Source organism: Rhipicephalus sanguineus, chromosome 6 (genome assembly GCF_013339695.2).
Source record: "Rhipicephalus sanguineus isolate Rsan-2018 chromosome 6, BIME_Rsan_1.4, whole genome shotgun sequence".
In the NCBI taxonomy this organism is placed as follows: Eukaryota; Metazoa; Arthropoda; class Arachnida; order Ixodida; family Ixodidae; genus Rhipicephalus; species Rhipicephalus sanguineus.
Genome location: NC_051181.1, coordinates 170,550,364 through 170,569,151, shown reverse-complemented (window position 1 = coordinate 170,569,151; position 18,788 = coordinate 170,550,364). Strand labels below are relative to the sequence as shown.

General features: G+C 45.3%; 1 long non-coding RNA gene across 1 annotated transcript; it reads left to right on the top strand.

Annotated features, from left to right (window-relative positions):
• The first annotated feature begins 3,142 nt into the window (after positions 1-3,142).
• Positions 3,143-6,913, top strand: LOC125758817 (uncharacterized). The gene is made up of 3 exons (XR_007416445.1): positions 3,143-3,366; positions 3,431-3,615; positions 6,824-6,913. It is a non-coding gene; the product is annotated as an uncharacterized LOC125758817 (long non-coding RNA).
• The last annotated feature ends 11,875 nt before the right edge of the window (positions 6,914-18,788 follow it).

Genomic DNA, 18,788 nt, shown 5'->3' with positions numbered 1-18,788 from the left:
TGATTTTTTTTAATGTTGCATGAAGCTTTAAAGGATACTCTGCTCATGAAAAAGTTGTTATAAGAGGCATGAACCCCCGTCAGGCTTGGTGAAAAATGTAGTCTTGGTGTAAACATAGTCAACGAGAGTTGGAAAGTTGGTAGATGATTAGAAACAACTGGTTGCAGTGTGAACTTGACACAAAAACAAAAGGCACGAACAAGCACCGCGTCTTCTTTTGTCCTTGTGTTGAGTTTGCGCTGCAAGCAGTTGTTTCTTTGCTCAGAAACACATCCTGTGGAAAGCAGACACCAATGACGAAAGCTCAGCCAAGCCTTGCAGTCATGCGCAACAAGAGGTTAGAAGTAGAGCGTGAAGTTGCCATTTTCACAGGCACCCTCTTTTAACAGGGGCTGTGCTCATCTCTTTGCAGCTGTCGGCACCTGCTGTTTTGACATTGAACAACACATGGCAGGCCAATATCCCACATAAATAAAGACGGCATTTGATAAGATGCGTTTCTTGCCGCCAAGGTGCTGCACACGCTGCCCTGTGCCTATATAGCCACACTCATCGCACAGGAATATGAGAACAGAGAACATCGTGTTCATCATGCATCTCAAGCTCCATGACGTGAATTCTTTCCTCTATGCCATCCCTCCCGTACCTTCAAGCAGCGAGAGAAGAGGGGAAGCACTGAAAGCGTGTGACAAATCCCTGTACCTCTATTCATTCTGACGAATTCAAGAAATTTTTGCGGCAATCGATTCGTGAGGCCCAATACTGAGGTCATTCAATGATTACTTGGAAAAGGGTTCAGGAGCCCTCAAAGAAGGAAGTATGGAACACGCAATTGTAATAGTAACTGCCCGCTTTCTTACAACTGTGCCAAGCTGCTTACATCAGAATGATATGTGCTTTGAGCAGTTTCTAAAGGAAGTGATATCAACCGTTGCAGTCAGTGTTCTTTGAAATCTGTTGCATCTAAAGGTAAACCATAGCGATTAAAGTGTGTATGTGGCATGTTATTCACAGTTGTACGTGGGCTGTTTGAACCAGGTGGCGTCTTTGCTAGGACAAATCAAGGGAACTACAGCTGTAATAATAGTGCAGCTGGTCTAACCAGAAATACAGCAACTGGGTGCTTGTGCCAGTCAAAATTTTGCAGGTAGTCAGATTATAACGCAACAATATCTGGCAATGCAGAATTTACAGCACCACTCCACAGAGCTTGTAATGCAGAGAAGCGGCCATTTCAGCTTAATTTCTGCTTTGATGGCTGATGCAGCAAATTATTTTAGCATTCTACGCAAACCAGACATGGGACATTTGTCAGCACGCCCAAGTCCAGGGAATACCTAACCTTTGCACAAAGTTTCCAATGTGCACTGTCCTATGTGTTGTCTTGCTATACAAAATGATGGTAGGACTGCATTACCAAACGTGCTGCAATTGTTGTGCCTGTGCCCCGTGCTGCGACCAAGCACAAGGCTGTGAAGAAGCACACTTGCAGCGAAGTGAGGTACGTAATAAAAATGGTACATTAGCGCTAGACAGTTGCACTGAGACCATGTAATGTATTGGACAGATGGTAGCGTCGACCATCTACACGTGAAGTGTATCATGACATATCAAATGGCAGAGAACGACACGGACATGTAGTACAAAACAGTAACTCTATTACATTGAGCCTCCCTCAGCAAAATAGCTGCACCGATCAGAAGCTGCAGTAACAGTAACATAATTGCACCAAATCATTATTCGGACTGAGGCCGTAGCGTCACGTAAAAATGAATTGTTGAATGCACTTCCACCTCGACTAACGAGCTCGAGCTAAGCCAGGCCCGTAGCCAGGGGAAGGGTGGGGCCCGGCCCCCCTCGACACGCTAGCCGCTGCGCCACTGAGGCCAATCGTTCGGTAGGTCTAACGGGCTGTATTTGTATTGCCACGCTGGACGTAACTTTTAAGACTCGTTATTTTACGTCCAGACGTAACGGTACGAGCCGTTGGCAGTACGTCTGGACGTAAGAATAACGAGTCTTAAAAGTTAGTCCAAGCGAGGGCAATACAATACAGCCGTATAGGTAACGCTGTAGTCACCGCTATCGTTACGTCCAGACCAAAGTCCACTAGATTTTTCCTGTTGAAGAGCAGGGAAATCTAGGATCTAGTCATGTGGCTTTCCACAAACGTGAGTACATTATTTCCTGTGCTCAGTGAAGGCCCTCTGCGCCCTTCGGGCGCGGCAACCTAATCGTGGCTTCGCCCTCGCTGCGCGAGTGCGGCCATTTCGCTACGCTCATGGCCGGTGGGCAGGGTCACGGTCACGCGCTACTGGCGCGGTCGCGGCCACGCGCTGTTTAGCCCGCGCAGCCTGCCCCTTCGGGGCAGGTGGAGGCGTACGTAACCCAAGAGCCGCGTCGGCTTCTCTGGCAACAGACTTCAGCACACCTGAGACAAAAAAAAAAGAAAAAAAAAAAAAAGAAGCACAGCAGCGAGGTTCGAACCAACGTCCTGCAGTTCCGAGCACGACACGCGAGCCGCTGCGCCACTGAGGCCATCGGGTCGGTAGGTCTAACGGGCTGTATTTGTATTGCCACGCTGGACTAACTTTTAAGAGACTTTTATTCTTACGTCCAGACGAACTGCAACGGCTCGTACCGTTACGCTAGACGTAACGCTAGACACCCCTTCAAATAGTCAAGGCTTCAGCAAGTGCCCCCCCCCCCCCCACACACACACAAAGGTAGAGTTCGAAGGCGAACGGCACACAAACACAGCACACCAGGCAGAAGGCTGGCCCGTTTCAACTCATTTGCTCCGCGCGCGTAGAAAACACCACAGGACAGCGAATGCAAAAAACTTACCTTGGCGTGGGTTGACAACCGGCGTGAAGCGCACATGGCCTATGGCTGCCGATCAAGCTAGGGACAAGTGGAGCTAGGGGCGTTCTTTCTCCAGTCCTAGGCAGTGGCCTCTTCAGGGAGAAAAAGGCCTAAAACGAGCGTTTCAGGCTCTACCGAATGGCGGCGCTGCGGTCGCTCCCTGTAGCGGGCCCACGACAACAAATGTCGCGTTGTAGCTAGGGAAAGATCCGACGATTCCTCGGCCTTGTCCCAGCCTTACTTGCCTATGTATACTCGGTACCCTAACCTGTACCTCACCGCAGTCGCCGGCTTTGAGTTATGCCTTCTTTGCGTGTGCAGGAGTCGCCTTCACTTGAAAACATCCGTCGAGACCTGCACATTTAGTTTTGGTGGTTTTGACGCTGTGCGAATGGCTGAGGCCGTCTCTGCGATGCACTTTCAGCGCGTAGACTGTCGTTTTGTACGTTGGTGGTAACGACGTTTGCAGTGCCAACGCGGACCCTCAAGATATAGGGGTACGTATTCTGAAATTGTGAGATGCTTGGCATCAGTCACTGAAGGTTGTATTTTCTTTACATTTTAGAAGTTAGTTCTGCAACTGCAGCACGATGTGGCCCCCGTGGTGTATACGTCTTCAAAGTGCTGCCACGTTGCTCCAGCTCTGAAGACGCCGATGCGGAGCGCCAGATCAAGAAAACGCGCTTGCTGAACCGCAAGCTGACGGCTACGCTGAAACGCCTGCCGTGTGTTCGAATCTTGAACGCCGAGGTAAGTTTACGCTGACATACTGGTGCGCGCCGCTGAGGGAAATGCCGTACCGTCGTGGTCGGCACGCAGCTTTTTTAAGAACTTTTTAGCCGCGCTAGTTGCTCATTGCTTGCGGTAAAGTGATGCGGTAGAGGTCTTGCGGGTTAAATACTGACATGCCGACCACGACGGTATGGCATATCCGTATTGCTGCACGGTAAACCTGCACTGCCAACAGACCCGATTAAAGCGGTATGTAGATGCGTACCGTCCGCACCGCATTCTAACGAATTTTAAAACTTAGTTGTAAGTGCTCCTAGCAATTTTCTCCCGTGTATATGCGTTCATCTGAAATACCTGACTTGTTATTGACAAGGCGTTCACACGATGTTGAGATACAGGGAAAATACCGAAATGAAGGTGACAATGCACGTTAAGCACGTGAAAACGTGCACACCTTTTAGTGATCTTGCATGTGGCCATTATACACAGTGGAAAACAAGGCCTTGAAATGCCCTTTCTTTAAGATGTGGACAGTGAGGATGCTTTTCAGTATTTAGATTTAGCGGAGTGAGGCAACGTGGTGCCATTTTTAGTAGAGGCATTTGAGAATACATGGCTTGCATGTGCCGTCACATGAGCTGGCTCGTATGTTAGAGACAATTTTGATAAACCATTCCAATGTCCGTGGAATGGTTCATCAACAATGGCAGTGGTAGTGACACAAGCATCCTAGCCTTTCTCACCGAAGGCCACTAATAGAGTAAGACAGTGTTTTCAAGGCATGGGAAAAGAAATGTTTGACTGAAACATCAGTATGTGGTGATACCAAATTCAGAAAACCGCCAGTGTCGCATCTTCTCAGTGACAACCAACTCACTATGACGTTGTTAGGTAACTTTTGTTACCCTTGAATAAATGAAAGCCCACAGTCACTGCTATCTCGATCTGTTTCAGTGGACGAATGAAAACCTGTCGACGAAATGGGTTCATGTATGTGAGGTACCTTTTGAAAAGGCAACAATTAAAATTAACGTTTCAGAACCACTATAGGCCCCTTGTTCACAATAAAGAATGCGAAGAGGGTGATTATTTATGGCCTAGGTGCCAGTGGGTGCTGGTGTATATCCTGGGTAGGTCAACACATGTACAGCTAAAGTAAGTTGCACACATACCACATTTGAGATCAGATGTATAAAGATTTTCTTCATTGCGATTAGAGCAGTGGTGTCCAAATTAATCGCTTGGTTAGTAATGAATAATTATCCACCAGTGTTTGAGCATGTCTTGCCTTTCTCAAGGCACTTTTTATGGTGTTTTGTTTGTTTGAACTTTTCGTTCCACTAATGTAGGATGTGTCACAGTTCACGCATTTTGTGGGTAACCTCCTGGAAACTATTTGTCTAAGGAGCACTTTGATTCTTTGGGAGGACAAACGGGAACAGCAAAAGTATGTGGGCATCCCATGGTGCAGGGAATAAGCGAGTCACTTGCAAGATTTTTTTACACTAATTGTGTGAGAATTTCCCAGATGCCAAAAAACTAGGTAACATGACAGCTCACACATGTTAAAGACCTCTTGGAGCAATAAAAGTTACCAGGGTTATCTACAAAATTCCAACGCATGAACTTTTATACGACTTATATCAGTGAGACTAGAAACCTCAACGAAGGTTCATCGTCAACAAACAGTGCAGCAGTGTACAATAGCAAAGAAGGGAACGGTTTGCTTTGTTCCTTTCTTTGTCTGTTGTCCACTCCTACACTTTTTGTTGAAGATGGATTAGCAACTAGCCCAATCTCAAAGCTTGCCTCAGATGAAGGATTCAACAACCAATATTCACACTCGTTCAGAGCTTTGGCAATTTTAGAGCCCTGTAAAAGCCGTTTATTCATCAATAGAGCCATTGGGTGTTTCCCAATATGCCCTTACAGGAAAGTTTGCCATTGAAAGTTCTGATCTACGTTAATAGCACAGCTTAAACATAATAATTCTAAGTTAGAAACACAGACAACTGGCCAGAACGTTGCTATCATATCCTAGTGGAATGGAAGGACCGGTAAATTATAGTGATAGAACCTAGCACACTTCTTGCAGTTTCAACAGGATTTGCATTTTTAAAATGTGTTTCAATGTTGCAAAAAACCGGGTTTTGTTGTGGCAAGCCTGGTGAGCAGGCCTTCATACTGTGCAAAGGAGCCATTCGATTGCTGTACAGTCTTCTGTTTCTTTACATGCACCAGTAATTCTTGCTTGATATTACAATCTATATTATTAGGCTACCCCACTTTATTCTATGCTTTTTATAATAGGCAAGGAGTGAGTGCTGAGAGGCGGCTTTGCCATACTGTGACTAAGGGAACTGGCAACCTGTGTCAGCCGTGGTGCTTATGCGCAGTGCGTATACATGCTGAGTGCAACAAACACGAACCACAGCAACAGGGGCTTTATAAGCACAATGTTGCTTTCTTATAGATAAGGCCTTGCTCGTTTGATGGCGTATTATTGCTATTGTGCTAAACTACCACTGTTTACAATATGTTGTGTGTATGACTGAATTGGTGCGTAAAATTGTGATAAAAATTTCGAGCCATTCCATTTTGTGAAGGCAGGTTACCAGTGAAGCTGTCTAGCACATAACACAAAAATATGAACAAATGTATGAACTCGTTTCTTGTTATGATTGGTGGTAAATGTGATGAAAGGTACACACACACACACTTGTTGTCTTGATCGGTGGATCATTATTTTTTGGTCATGGTGATGACGACGGCCTTATTGTTGCTATGATGCGCAATGATCAACTTGGTTACAACCGTGCCATGTTCTTAGCCAGAGTCTTATCTATGCCTGTCTGGTGGTGAGAGGTGCGGTTTGTAACAAATTGTGTCGCACAGGAAGCCAAAGCATTCTAACACAAATTGCATAACTACAGCGGTTTGTTTTTGTGTTTATATTTTTTCAAATTAGAGGGTAAAAATTGGGTGCTATTTTTCAGCTGATAATTTGAGAGAAATCACATTTTTTCGTGGAACCATCATTGAACTGCATGTTTTTGGGGGGGTTTAGTTTAGAAATGCTACATGAATACATTTACACAAATTGATAAGTCAAAAGGACAGTAAAGAGCCTTGATAACATCTAGGAAAAGACACATTTAATTCACAAAAAGCTGATCACCGATTTTTACGCGTCCTTGTTAACGTACATTGCCATTTGCATGTGCAGCATGTTGGTCTTCATTCGAGAGCTGTCTCACCTTTGGATGTTCAGAGGCATCCACTTCCACCTTGAGCACCGCACCGTGCAGCCAACGCTCCGCGGAGCGTCTCTCCCGGGCGGCTGGGGCACGCCAAGCGCAGTGACAACTGTAGGTGGTGCCTTCGCCGCGTCGTCTGCTAAAGCGCAGCGGCTCCGCCCAATCGCGCTTGCTCTTCGATGAAGGTAACTTAATCTCATGGAACTCGAGAAGCGCAGCGACTGCGCCTCGTTCCGCACTGCTTTTTCTCCTACTGTTTTCTTTTTCTGCATGCGATCTTAAAAGTAATAACCTTGGCCCGTGCATGAGTGAGATCGCCAAGCCGGGCTGGCACTCCCCGCAACTAAGCTACTCAGATGCTTTGTGCCGTACAGTTAGAATATTCCCGCTACTCACACGGTTGTTTTCATCAGCTGAAAGTTGGCGACACAAAGTCGACAATAAAAAAAAATATAAGTTTGCGCTGTGAATTGAAGGCTCACGGAAAAACTTTCTGCTTCGTGCTAAAGTTTTGAGCCAAGAAATATATAAAGCGATACGCGGTGCTTTGGGTCACCTAGCAATAAAAAGGGAGTCAGCTTTATTCAGCGCCTGCTTACAGAAGTAATCATTTGTCAGCGGCGCTTCTTTGGTGAACTGATTGCGTGATATGAGTTCAGCTGAAAACTCTATTAGAATGCTTCTTCATTTTTCTGCATGAATGGTACGAATAAGCATGGTTGCACATGAGTAGCAAATTAGGGCGGCGTATTGGCGAGTTAAATTCGCTAGCGCATGAAGGCAGCAGTGCTGATAACACCTGAATGTATGTAACTTCTCTGAAATTGGCAAATTGCTCACATCCTTTTGTTTTCAGGCGAGTAACAATCCAAACTTTCGCACATTTAAAGCTGTTATGTCAGACCTTACCATGCATTTATCGCCAATTTTGCGGCGCCTAGCTTTGAAGCTGATCAAAAACATTTGCGTGAGCAGCGGGAACATTCTGGCTACTGGGCTCAAAGGAGCTGAGTTGCTTAGTTGTAGGAGTCAAGCGTGGCTGTGAAAGTTTACTCATGCACGGACCGAGGTTTATTGGTTGTGAGATCGCATCCAGAAATGAAAGAAAACACTAGCAGCAAAAGCTAGACGGAACAAGGTGCAGTCGCTTCGCTTCTTCTGAACCGTGCCGGATGCTGGATTTGCATGCGCATAGCAAGAGCGAAGTTAGCTTCACCGCAAAGCAGTACAATTCGGCAGAGCTGCCGCGCTTTAGTCAGACGACGCGGCGAAGGCTCCGCCTAGAGCTGTCACTGCGCATACGCGCTAGTTACCCAAGCAACCAAGAGAGGCGCTCCGCGGAGTGCTGGTCGCACGGTGCGGTGTTCAAGGTGGAAGTGGACGACTCTGTACCTCAGCTGAAAGAACCCTCTCAACATCACAGCTTTCATTAGCTATAGTCGGGCACAACTTTAGAAGGCAGCGGCACTTTCCCCTCAAAGGCGGATGCATACGGCCTCCACCAATAGGCGCGCACTTCAGGTGACGTCCATGAGCCGGACGGCCGGTGACCCCGCCGACGGAGAAACATGCCTAACATGCCCAGCGGGGACTATTCTTTAGACTCGGAGGCAATTGGCTGCTGCGCTTCGGTCATCTGGGCGGGGGCCTCTCCTGTCTTCTAAAGTTGTACCCCACTATAGGCCCAGCAATGTCATTGCAGCATTGCTGGCCTCGGGTAGTGAGCAGCAGAGTCATGCCAATATTCAGTGAGTTCAGCAGCTGGTTAGTGTGGATTGCTTCCAGCAAGTACTGGTTGCACTTGTGAAGTGAATTCATGTTTTTAGTCTCTAAATGAAGGTAGGTCAGTTGCTATGAAATGACTGTCTCAGCAGACAAGAGTCTCTTGCAATGGATTCAATACTGCTTGCAATTTCCATAACGTTAGGTGGTTTTCACCTTTGTTGAGACGTTCCGTTTAACAGTGCAGTACCATTCTGTGGAGAGTTTTGTGCAAAACTCCACGCAGCATCTTTTCACTAATGTGGTGCTGCTGTTGGGTTACGTAGACAAAGCGGGTTTTACCAGTCATTGTTGAAAGCTCGCCGACCATCTGCGGATGATGGAGGATTTTAGCAAGTTTTGAAGGCGTCCGGACGGTTTGCTTGTATCTGTGTGCGAGAGCAGACAATGCAGCACTGCATGTGTCACAACTTTGTGGGAGCACTTGTTCTAGCTTCCTACACGGTGATGTCGGTGTCCAACTTGTCGCCCAGAAACAGAAACCGAAAGTCGTTCATACAATAAGGCGAGTGAAATAGTTTCGAGAGAATACATGAATTTGGGAGTGTGTCTCATGCTTCCTAGATCAATAAGAAATGTTTGCAACAAAGAATGCACAAGCCACAAATTTGATGGCACCACCCCCTTTAAGTGGTTGTGTGTGAACTTGACGTCAATTTGGACACTTTGGTGGCTTTGTAACTCCTATCTAACAAAAATAATGCAACATGTTTTTAGAGATTAAGTTAGAGCACGTGCTTGGCTTTAATTCTGGGGAGTTTAAAGAAAATTGAAGATGGCTTTTTTTAAACTGAATTTCGAAGTATTTTATTTTTAGAGACGTTCTTACCATATGCATTTATGGTTTGCGTCTGACACCATCCTCGCAATCATACTTAGCACAATGGTTAACCTAATGCGTGGCAAATCTCTGGAAAATTTGGGAAATTTCGAGTATTATAGACGCGGAGTGAAAAAATCTGAAATTAGAGCATTATTGAGCAATGGGTGCCGTATTTGCAACTTCTTTTGCATAAGTTATGGGCAACAGAACTGCAACATAACATTTTATAAATGCACGTTACTCACAGTAAGCCAAGAAAAATTGACTCGCAGCTGCAATAATTTCTTTGTAGGATCTCGTCAAAATCGTATTTTCGGGAAATTCGCGAAAAGCAGTTCTGCTGAGTGAAGACTTCCGTCCAAATCTTTTTGACTTAGGCAAATTTTTTTTTCGCAAAACTAACATTGGTTTCGTGGCCCTAGGGACTCATACAGCAAAATATTTTTTTTTCAGCGAAATTAAAGGGGTCCACAGACATGCACCGATGTTATCTGAATACACTCTATCTGCTACAAAGTAGTAATCTTCATGTTTGCTCATGGAATCTTTATGAAATCGGAAAAATGTGGAACTAGCTGTACATTTGGTAATTTGCCCTACCTGCACGCTGTGGCACATAGGCTATACATAGGCACCCCACTGATGCTTTTTTTAATGTGAGCAATGGGGCCATAGTGGTCCCGAAGCATCAATTTTATGTACTTTTAAAAAGCTTGAGGCGCATTCTAATATGTTAATCTGGTACCTTCCCCATATGACAAGTTTTTATCAGACTTTTGACTATGTAGTGAAGTGTACATCACAGGCTTGCTGTGTCAAAATTCTTCTATTATCCGCACCAGGCTCTTCTCTAACACTGCTGTCTTTCACATATGAACATTGGATGCTTGCACGTGTTCTGCATGTATGGCAGGCTGAAATATTCATATTTATTTTCGTTGGCTGCTGCTTCCTTGCGTTAGTGTCAAAGCAGTTGGGGCATTATACAAATGTGCAGGCAACCATTAATTGAATCTGAAATGCATGTGCCGTATTTAATCGAATCTAAGCTGATGTTTTTTTATAAAAAACAATGTGCGAAAGTGGGGGGTTGGCTTAGATTCGAGTACCATGATTAAGATTTTTTTTTTCTGGCCTTGCGAATTTCGAGTGTCGGCCTACAATCGAGAGCGGCCTAGATTCGAGTAAGTACGGTACATATTCTAGTACTGTCACTATAGCTTCAGTGGTGGTTGGTCAGCTTTCAGTAGTGATTCATCGTAATGGTGGATGCAGGGTGTCGGAACGAAATGTTTTTCGTTTCGGTTTTAGTTTCGTTCCACCGAAAAAAGTTCCGTTTCTGTTCCGGAACTAAAAAAATAATGTTTTGTAACGGTTCTTATTTTTATGCAAAAATTTGAAGGTAAAGTAACAATAAAAACATAGGATTTGTGGTGAACTGCGCTCCTCTTAAGAACGTGGGACGGGTAAAACACGTTCTTCCCGCATTCTTCAGAGGAGCGCAAGTAACTGTACGACGAATTGCTACAGACTAGCGCGAGCTCTTTGGGGTGTCGTGGCTGTGGCTGGCCCAGAAACCTGTCAGGGAGGAGACCAAGACAAACCAGCAACCATCTTTACTCCGCCGAGTCTCGGCCACAACTGCGAGCTGCGAGCGTGCCATCGTTCGTTTTCTTCTACGGACGACGCGCTTGCAGCCGCCGCTTTTATACTTGTCTATACACTTATAGCAAGGAAGAACCAGAGGTCAGCAACAGGAAAGAGCAGGCAACCACAAACGGTGGCAGCAAGGCGGCTGCCACGACGACTGCTAACCCGAAAATGGATGCGGAGCCCCCGGTTGCCACGGACAACACCGGGACCTTGGTTACGTGGTGGACGAACTGTGCCGACGTGTGGTCGTGCATGCCACGTGCTGTCCGCTGTGGCCAAGGATAGCGGCTACTGCGCCCTCCTCCCCAGTTTCACCGGAGGGGAGGGGGCAGTATAGAAGCGGTGGCTGCGAGCGTGCTGGCCGTAGAAGAAGAGAATGATGAGCGATGGTGCGCTCGCAGCTCGCACTCAGCAGCCACTGGCAGCGGGCAGTTGCGGCCGAGGCTCGGCAGAGTAAAGATGGTTGCTGGTCTGTCTTGGTCTCGTCCCTGAGGGGCTTCTGGGCCAGCCACACAAAACCCCAAAACTAGCACCCTTCCAAGTTACTGTATTTAAATTTCTCAAAAGTGAATTACGAATTTTCTGAGCAGGTTCTATGTTTTGTGTCAAGGGAGTGAGCATTTTCTCAGAAGCAGCCCGTCATCGAGGGTGCAAGACCGCTGTTCTGATAAAACAAACTTCAGCACTTCAGCCGACTTGCAGCTCAGTTGTAGCAAGTTCTACTGTGCGTTTAGTTCTGATTTTTTTCTTGCACGAATTTATACAGAACACACCCTCAATTGGTGCGCTGCTGGCAGGCACTGATTAGTTACTGCATATGCTACCTTTAGGTAGCGTAGTCAGTAACTCTAGCACTGATAAGAAGAAATCAGCGTCTTTAGGTCAAGGGTGCTTGAACTCTTCCAAAAACACCCCCTTTCGTGAAAATGAGCAAGTGTAGCGCAAGAATCTTCAAAAGCTTTACGTTGCGAGGGGTGCTGGACGTGAACAATTCTGTCTTATCAATAATGCAATGTCCTGATGCACTGACAGCGCAGAGGTCATCAAAAGCAAGCTATCGCTTCCATTATAGCACTAAAAGCGCCTTCAAAGCAAAGCTGTCAAATTGAAATCACGGTTTACATGTATGTACAAAAAAAAGAGGGGGTGGGGGGCTGGGCAGTCATCGACGCCCATTATCAAAGCAATATTTGTTCGCGGCAATACCTAGTACATCTGAATTTGCTGCACAGCTTTAGCTTATATTTTGTGTGGTACCCGCGCGTTCATGCACGTTCACGATCGTGTCCAGATCATCGGAAATGAATTTTCAGAGCTCGACTGGCTCGATACCACATCTAGCGCAAGTTAACGATCAAAGAGCTCGATACCTATCGAAAGCGCAGAGCATGACACTCATACAAAGCACAATGTTGAATTGGAAGTTGCATCGGAACGTGTATCTTACCAATGACCTCACCTGCTGTGGTGGGCGAGCGGAGTCGAGTACGAATATCCACGGGTGAAAAAGGCACCACACCTTCACGTGTGAGAAAACATACCCTAAACTCGATAGCGAGCGTTAATGTTAACATTACCACGTACAAGAAACTAGCGAAAGAACAATTTACATCGCGCAAACGCTGCAAATTGCAAATAAACAATCCGCCATTGCAGACGATGTCGATGTTGATCGAGCTCTCCTCTGTAATAAAGGATTCGTGCCGTAGCCAGAAAACGTGTGCAAATACCGCTGCAATAACAATAATAATAATAATAATAATAATAATAATAACAACAACAATAATAATCTAAGCATTCATAAAGAAAGAAACAGATCTAAATCGATTCTGACTCTGTCCTCGTGGCTTGAAAGGAAACTGCATTGCATTACTGTAATGAATGTAGTGCAGGAACCGCATGCACAAGTATGCATTATCAACACAGGAAGACACAACCAGGTTAAGCTTTGACAATAAGGCTTTATTAAAATGCTGGTTTGGTTCCTCCATAGCTTTGGGAAATCAATGTCATTTAACACCTCTACAATCAGTAATACAATATCTGAAATGAGAAATCATAAGTGAGAAATGGGCAGGTCAGCACGTTCACCAATCGAACACTTTGCATTCCAGTCAATTATTAATTACAGCAGCAGTTGTGTCAGATAGAGCAGATGAGACATATGAGTGACTTAAATTTTATATTTAGTGGAAACCTCGGTCCAGTGCCAACATCAACACATAGTACTTTTCATATTTGTTGAGGCATGTGGTCATCATTGGCAATAATAATAATAATAATTTCTGGGGTTTTACGTGCCAAAACCATGAGGTAGGTAAAGGCACGCTGTAGTCGAGGGCTCCGGAAATTTTGACCATCTGGTGTTCTTTAACGTGCACTGCCATCGTACGTACCCGGGCTTCTACCATTTCGCCTCCATCGAAATGTGACCGCCGCGGCCGAGATCGATCCATGACTTTTGGCTCGGCACTGTTGTGGCCGCCTCCAGCTTTGCAATGCTTGCACTATGTGCAATGCCCGACTCGTTTCAGTTACTGTTTCAGGTGGGCTCTCATAGTCGTCATTGTCAGTGCTTGACAATGTGTTAGCAATGACCACACAGTGAATGTGCTTGCACACTTTGAAGTGTATCTGGTGCGCACACACTGCACATTCATTGCATCTCAAGGGACAGCAAGCAGCATCCCCGACTTTTGTCACTGTATAAAGAGTGCCCTTTAGTAGACTGAGATGGCACAGTCTACGTGCCGTCTTCGTTTAATTTGGCACAACCTGCCATTTCAGTGCCAGATCTGTGGTACCTTTCAACTGCACTCAACTTCTTGCCCTTGATCATCTGGATTGCCCTCTTCATCAAAAAATGATATGTCAAGTCCATGAGTGCAGAAATTAGTTTATCAACACGCTTATTCTTTCCTTCCAGCATGCTGTGCTTCATCGTCCTGTGCATGCTCTCAAGGTGCATGTTGGTGTTGATACCTGCCCTCGTCCTAAAGCAGTAGGCCCGCTCTTGAGGTCTAACTGCATAGTTGTCCTTGAAGTACTTCAGAAAATCCCTCAGTTTTTCTTCCTCAGTGTCAAGGAATGATTGAAGATACTTTTCAAATTCTTGCTGGTCAAGGAACTCTAAAAGGAGTCGCACGTTGTGGTACATGTCTGGCCTCAGTTGTTTTTCTACAAACTCATGTATCTTCTTCTGCCAATTCCTATCCACATGCCAGGTGCAGAGAAGTTTCAGCTGAGGGACACCCATAACTGACGACCATGCCTTGTAAAATTGTGAGGCGTCATCAGACATAAATGTCTTAGCAGCCACTTTTTCGTTGATGGCACACTCAAGAGACCTGAAAAAGCTGCCAAGTTTTCCTCATTCATCCTGTTGCAGATGAAATAGGCTATAGGTATACCTTATCCCACTTCATCTAGCACTAGAAGAGTGGTCAGCTCAAACTGTTACCCTGTAGTTCCATGTGTTGAGTCAAGACACACAGTGCCCGTGCCCAATTCTTCTAACAGCTCTTTTTGTGGCTCTGTCATCAAAGCAAGGGCAAAATCTGTTGCACCAAAAGTACCAGTTGGGTCCACTGCACCTTGTGCCTTATACAGACAGACAAGTGTTTCACCTTTGTCTTACATTGCTTTCACCCACATATCTACACTGACAGCATCATTGGTGTGACACTGTTCAGGAGCAGCAATGTGAAACTACCGTTTGATGTTATGCAGAGTTATGCGTTCTGCCAAATGTGCTGGCCTCAGCTTACATGCCCCCACAGATGTTCTTATATTATTCAATATGGTTTTCATGGGCACACCACGCTCCAGGTCCTCTGCTACGTTGGTTAACCCCGTTGGCCTTTTCTTTGTCACTCATCCTCAAGTGCTGAATTTCTGCTTTATGGCCATAATGCTTTCTTTGGTACCTTACATTTATGGTGATATCTTCAGGTGCCGGGCTCTGAGTGTTCTCCTTCTTCGTCACAGTAATAAATGAAAGACATATCTTACCGGACTTGCAGGTACCCTGACTTTTTTCTCGACGATTACCATGACCTTCCTTTGGCCTAGCCACTCCTGATCTATTAGAGTAGTAGTGGCTCCTCGTTTCCCCACTGGCCAGCTTTTTGGGAGCCGTGTGAAGAACAAACCAACAGTTTGCCTCTTCTGAGCTTTCCATTCACTGAATTCTGTAATACAAATACAACATAGTATCAGAGAGAGACATTAAACCAACGAAAATAGTTCAAAGGCCTTAGACATAGATTACAGGGGCGTAGCCAGGGGGGGGGGGGGTTCAACCCCCCCCCCCCCCCCCCGACATTTTTTCAATTTTGCTTGCGTATATAGGCACGCACACATACAAACGCACGCACGAACATACATAAAGTATGGTTGAACCCCCCCCGAAAAAAATTTCTGGCTACGCCCCTGATAGATTAATGTCAAATGTTTTATTTTGCTCCCTCACTCTCTCTGCTTCACAAAATAAATTAAGTCCTTCAGTTACCCTTCATCTCATTCAGTGCACTGATATTCTTTCTGAAAAACTTCTGAAGCATAAGTTTTTGACCGAGCTTACGAATGTGCTATCAACGGCAAAAAACGACTGGGTGATAAATGTGACATGAGATGAACATGGGTTTTAACAAAAATGGGTCATACAAATGAAGAAACAAAGTGTACGGCTTAACAGCGGAGGTCATCAAAAGGTATTAAAAAAGGCCTTTAAAAGGTTAAAACTTAAAAAGTAAGAACAATAAAAGTCAACAGGTTTTGCAAAAACACAAAATCTTTCTTCGAGAGCACATGTTTTCCAGAGTTTTGTGTGACCTTGCGGAGACCTTGTTGCACAGACTCAAGAAAACCAGTGATGTGCCTCCAAAAAACAGAGATGGGACAAAAACTGCTGTTATCCCATACGTGCACCAAGTGTCACATAGGATTAAGAAGGCTGCAGGATGCGCAGGAGTCAGTGTAGTGTTTACCCGCCCACAACAAACTTTGGAGGCCTGTGCAAGCGTGTAAACGTGAACAGTGAAAGGCCTGACATGCTGCAAGAAGCACACCACGCGGTTTTTGTCTTGCAAATGCGGCATCGTGTAGAAGATTCCGCTCTCTTGTGGATGTGTTTACATCGGCCAAACTGGCCAATGTATTAACGATCGCTTGCGTGAACACGCCAACAATTTAAAAGTCTGACGGCAACATGGCCTTACACTGTGCAGCTTGCGGTTGTAGCCCCTTTCTTGACCAGGCTGTCATAGCTCGAGAAATATATGATGCATCATGTGCAGAACAGCTCGGACCCAGCTGTGTCAGTATGCCCTCTGTGTCACTCTCGAAGAGTCTGCGTTTTTGCAAAACTTTTATTGTTGTTCTCACTTTTTAAGTGTTAACCTTTTCAAGGCCATTTTTAATACCTTTTTACAGCCTCCTTTGTTCAGCCGCATCATTGTTTCTTCATTTGGATGACCCGCTTTTTGTTAAAACTCATGTTCATCTCATGTCGCATTTATCACACAGCCGTTTTTGCCGTTGATAACGCATTCATGAGCTCGGTCAAAAACTTCTGTATGGTATCAAGGGTTTTTTCGCTTTGTCGCCCTGTTTCCATGGGCACGTTACCGCCTGTAATCTTTAGCGAGAAAAAAAAAAAGCGTAAGGAAGAAAAAAAATTATATTTTTTTTTTGATAGTCTTGTTCTGAAGCACTCGATGTTACCATGTGATGAGTGTAGCGCATTAAATGTTAGTTGGAAGTAGCGCTCTATGTGTCGTTTTCACTGTCCCTGTCTTGTGCGCTCACCTGTTTCAACACATCATGTATCCACCGGACATATTTGCTCTGCTTTGTTTTTAGAGGGAAAACAAAAAAGCGACGCAAGCGGCAGTACTTTCAGTGTGATCGAGCAAATTGTGAAAATTAGTGCCTCTGTGCATACTTGTTTTCTTTTTTTTTTTCTACGCGACAAGCACATGCGAATTATAACTAGCTGGCACAGTGAATGCACGTGGAAGCGGTCATATGCTGTACAGCCTCACCACAAAAGATGATAAAAATGCACTGACACTGTCTTTTCCAAAACAGGATGGGTACTGACCTTTATCTTTGTGGAACGCCTGCTGCACGTAGTCGGCGGCGAATTTGTGCGCTGCGATGTGGTGCTCCACATATTTTTCCAGTGAAGACAGGCCAACGCCACAAACGTCGCATTTCATGGGAGTATTGACTTTTGCGGCTACTTGACGACACCGACGACACTTCGTTACACGTGCGCGGAGACAGCGCCGGCGGAGGTGAAGATAATTAGGGACGAAATTCATGAAGCACGTGACATACTAGGCACTCCGTGGCGACACGGGGAAAAGTCAAAACCAACTTAGGGAAAAAAAGTCTTCAAGTGACGTCACACGTGAGTGACGTAGCAGTGACGTCATCTATTGTTCGCGAGAGAGCCCTTACTCCGGCGAAACGCATGTGTTTGAACCCCCCCCCCCCCCCTTGGCTACGCCCCTGGTAGGTAGGTACCGGTAAGTGCAGCCTTCCTCTTGAGGGATAGTGGTAGACTATACCATTCATGATTTGATAATGCTTGCCGAATGAGCCCCATCCCATTCTTATTCTTCTAGTTATTTCACTCTCATGGTCGGCTCCGCGGTTACTACCAGCTGTCCTAAGTAGACAACTTCCAGTGTCTCGCCACCTATCGTAAGCGCTGTTCTCTGCGAAGATTGTTCCACATTACTTTAGTTTTATGCATATTAATTTTCAGACCTACTCTTCTACTTTCCGTATCCAATTCAGTAATCATGATCGAGCTGTAATTCGTCGCCCGCGTTACTCATCAATGCAATGTCATCAGCGAATTGCAGGTTTCTGAGATACTCTCCATTAACTCCTATTCCTAATTCTTCCCAATCTAGGGCCCTGAAAACCTCCTGTAAACACGCGGTGAATAGCATTGGAGAGATCGTGTCTCCCTGCCATACGCCCTTCTTTATTGGGATTCTGTCGCTTTCTTTATGGTACGGTATCCCTAGAATATTGGGCACGAGACTAAAAAGCCACCAAAGGATCACCCAATGTTAGCGGTGTAAGCACATTTCATGGTGGCTACCCTGTGCCATTGAGCGAAAATTTGTTGCAAATTGCAAAATTGCAAAGAGAGCACATGTGGCTAACTGGGAAGATAGGCCGGCACAAGGTTGTGGTGGAGTGGTGGCTACCCTGGTAGCACAAAACATTGCTGCAACATTGTCATAGTGTTGCCTTTCAATGTTGTTACAACGTGGATAATGTCCGCCTTCAGTAGCATTCCCGCAACATTGACAAGAAACATTGCAACAACATTGCTGAATCATTCAGGCAACGTCGCTAAAACATTATATAATATTGCAACAACATTTTATTAACGTTGCTTTCGCAGCATTGCAGCATTAGAGAAACGTTTGCACGCACGCTGCACACCATTCAGGCAGCATTGCTGAAGCATTAAATAATGCTATAAAAATGGTTATTAGCGCTACTGCCACAGTACTGCAACATTAGAAAAAACATTTTCGTGCATCCTGCACCTCACTGAAGGTAGTAGTGATTTTGAACCATTAGGTATCCCTGAACTGACTGTCTTTTTGCAGCACAACAGTCAATCAAAGGTGAGCAGGAAAACAAAA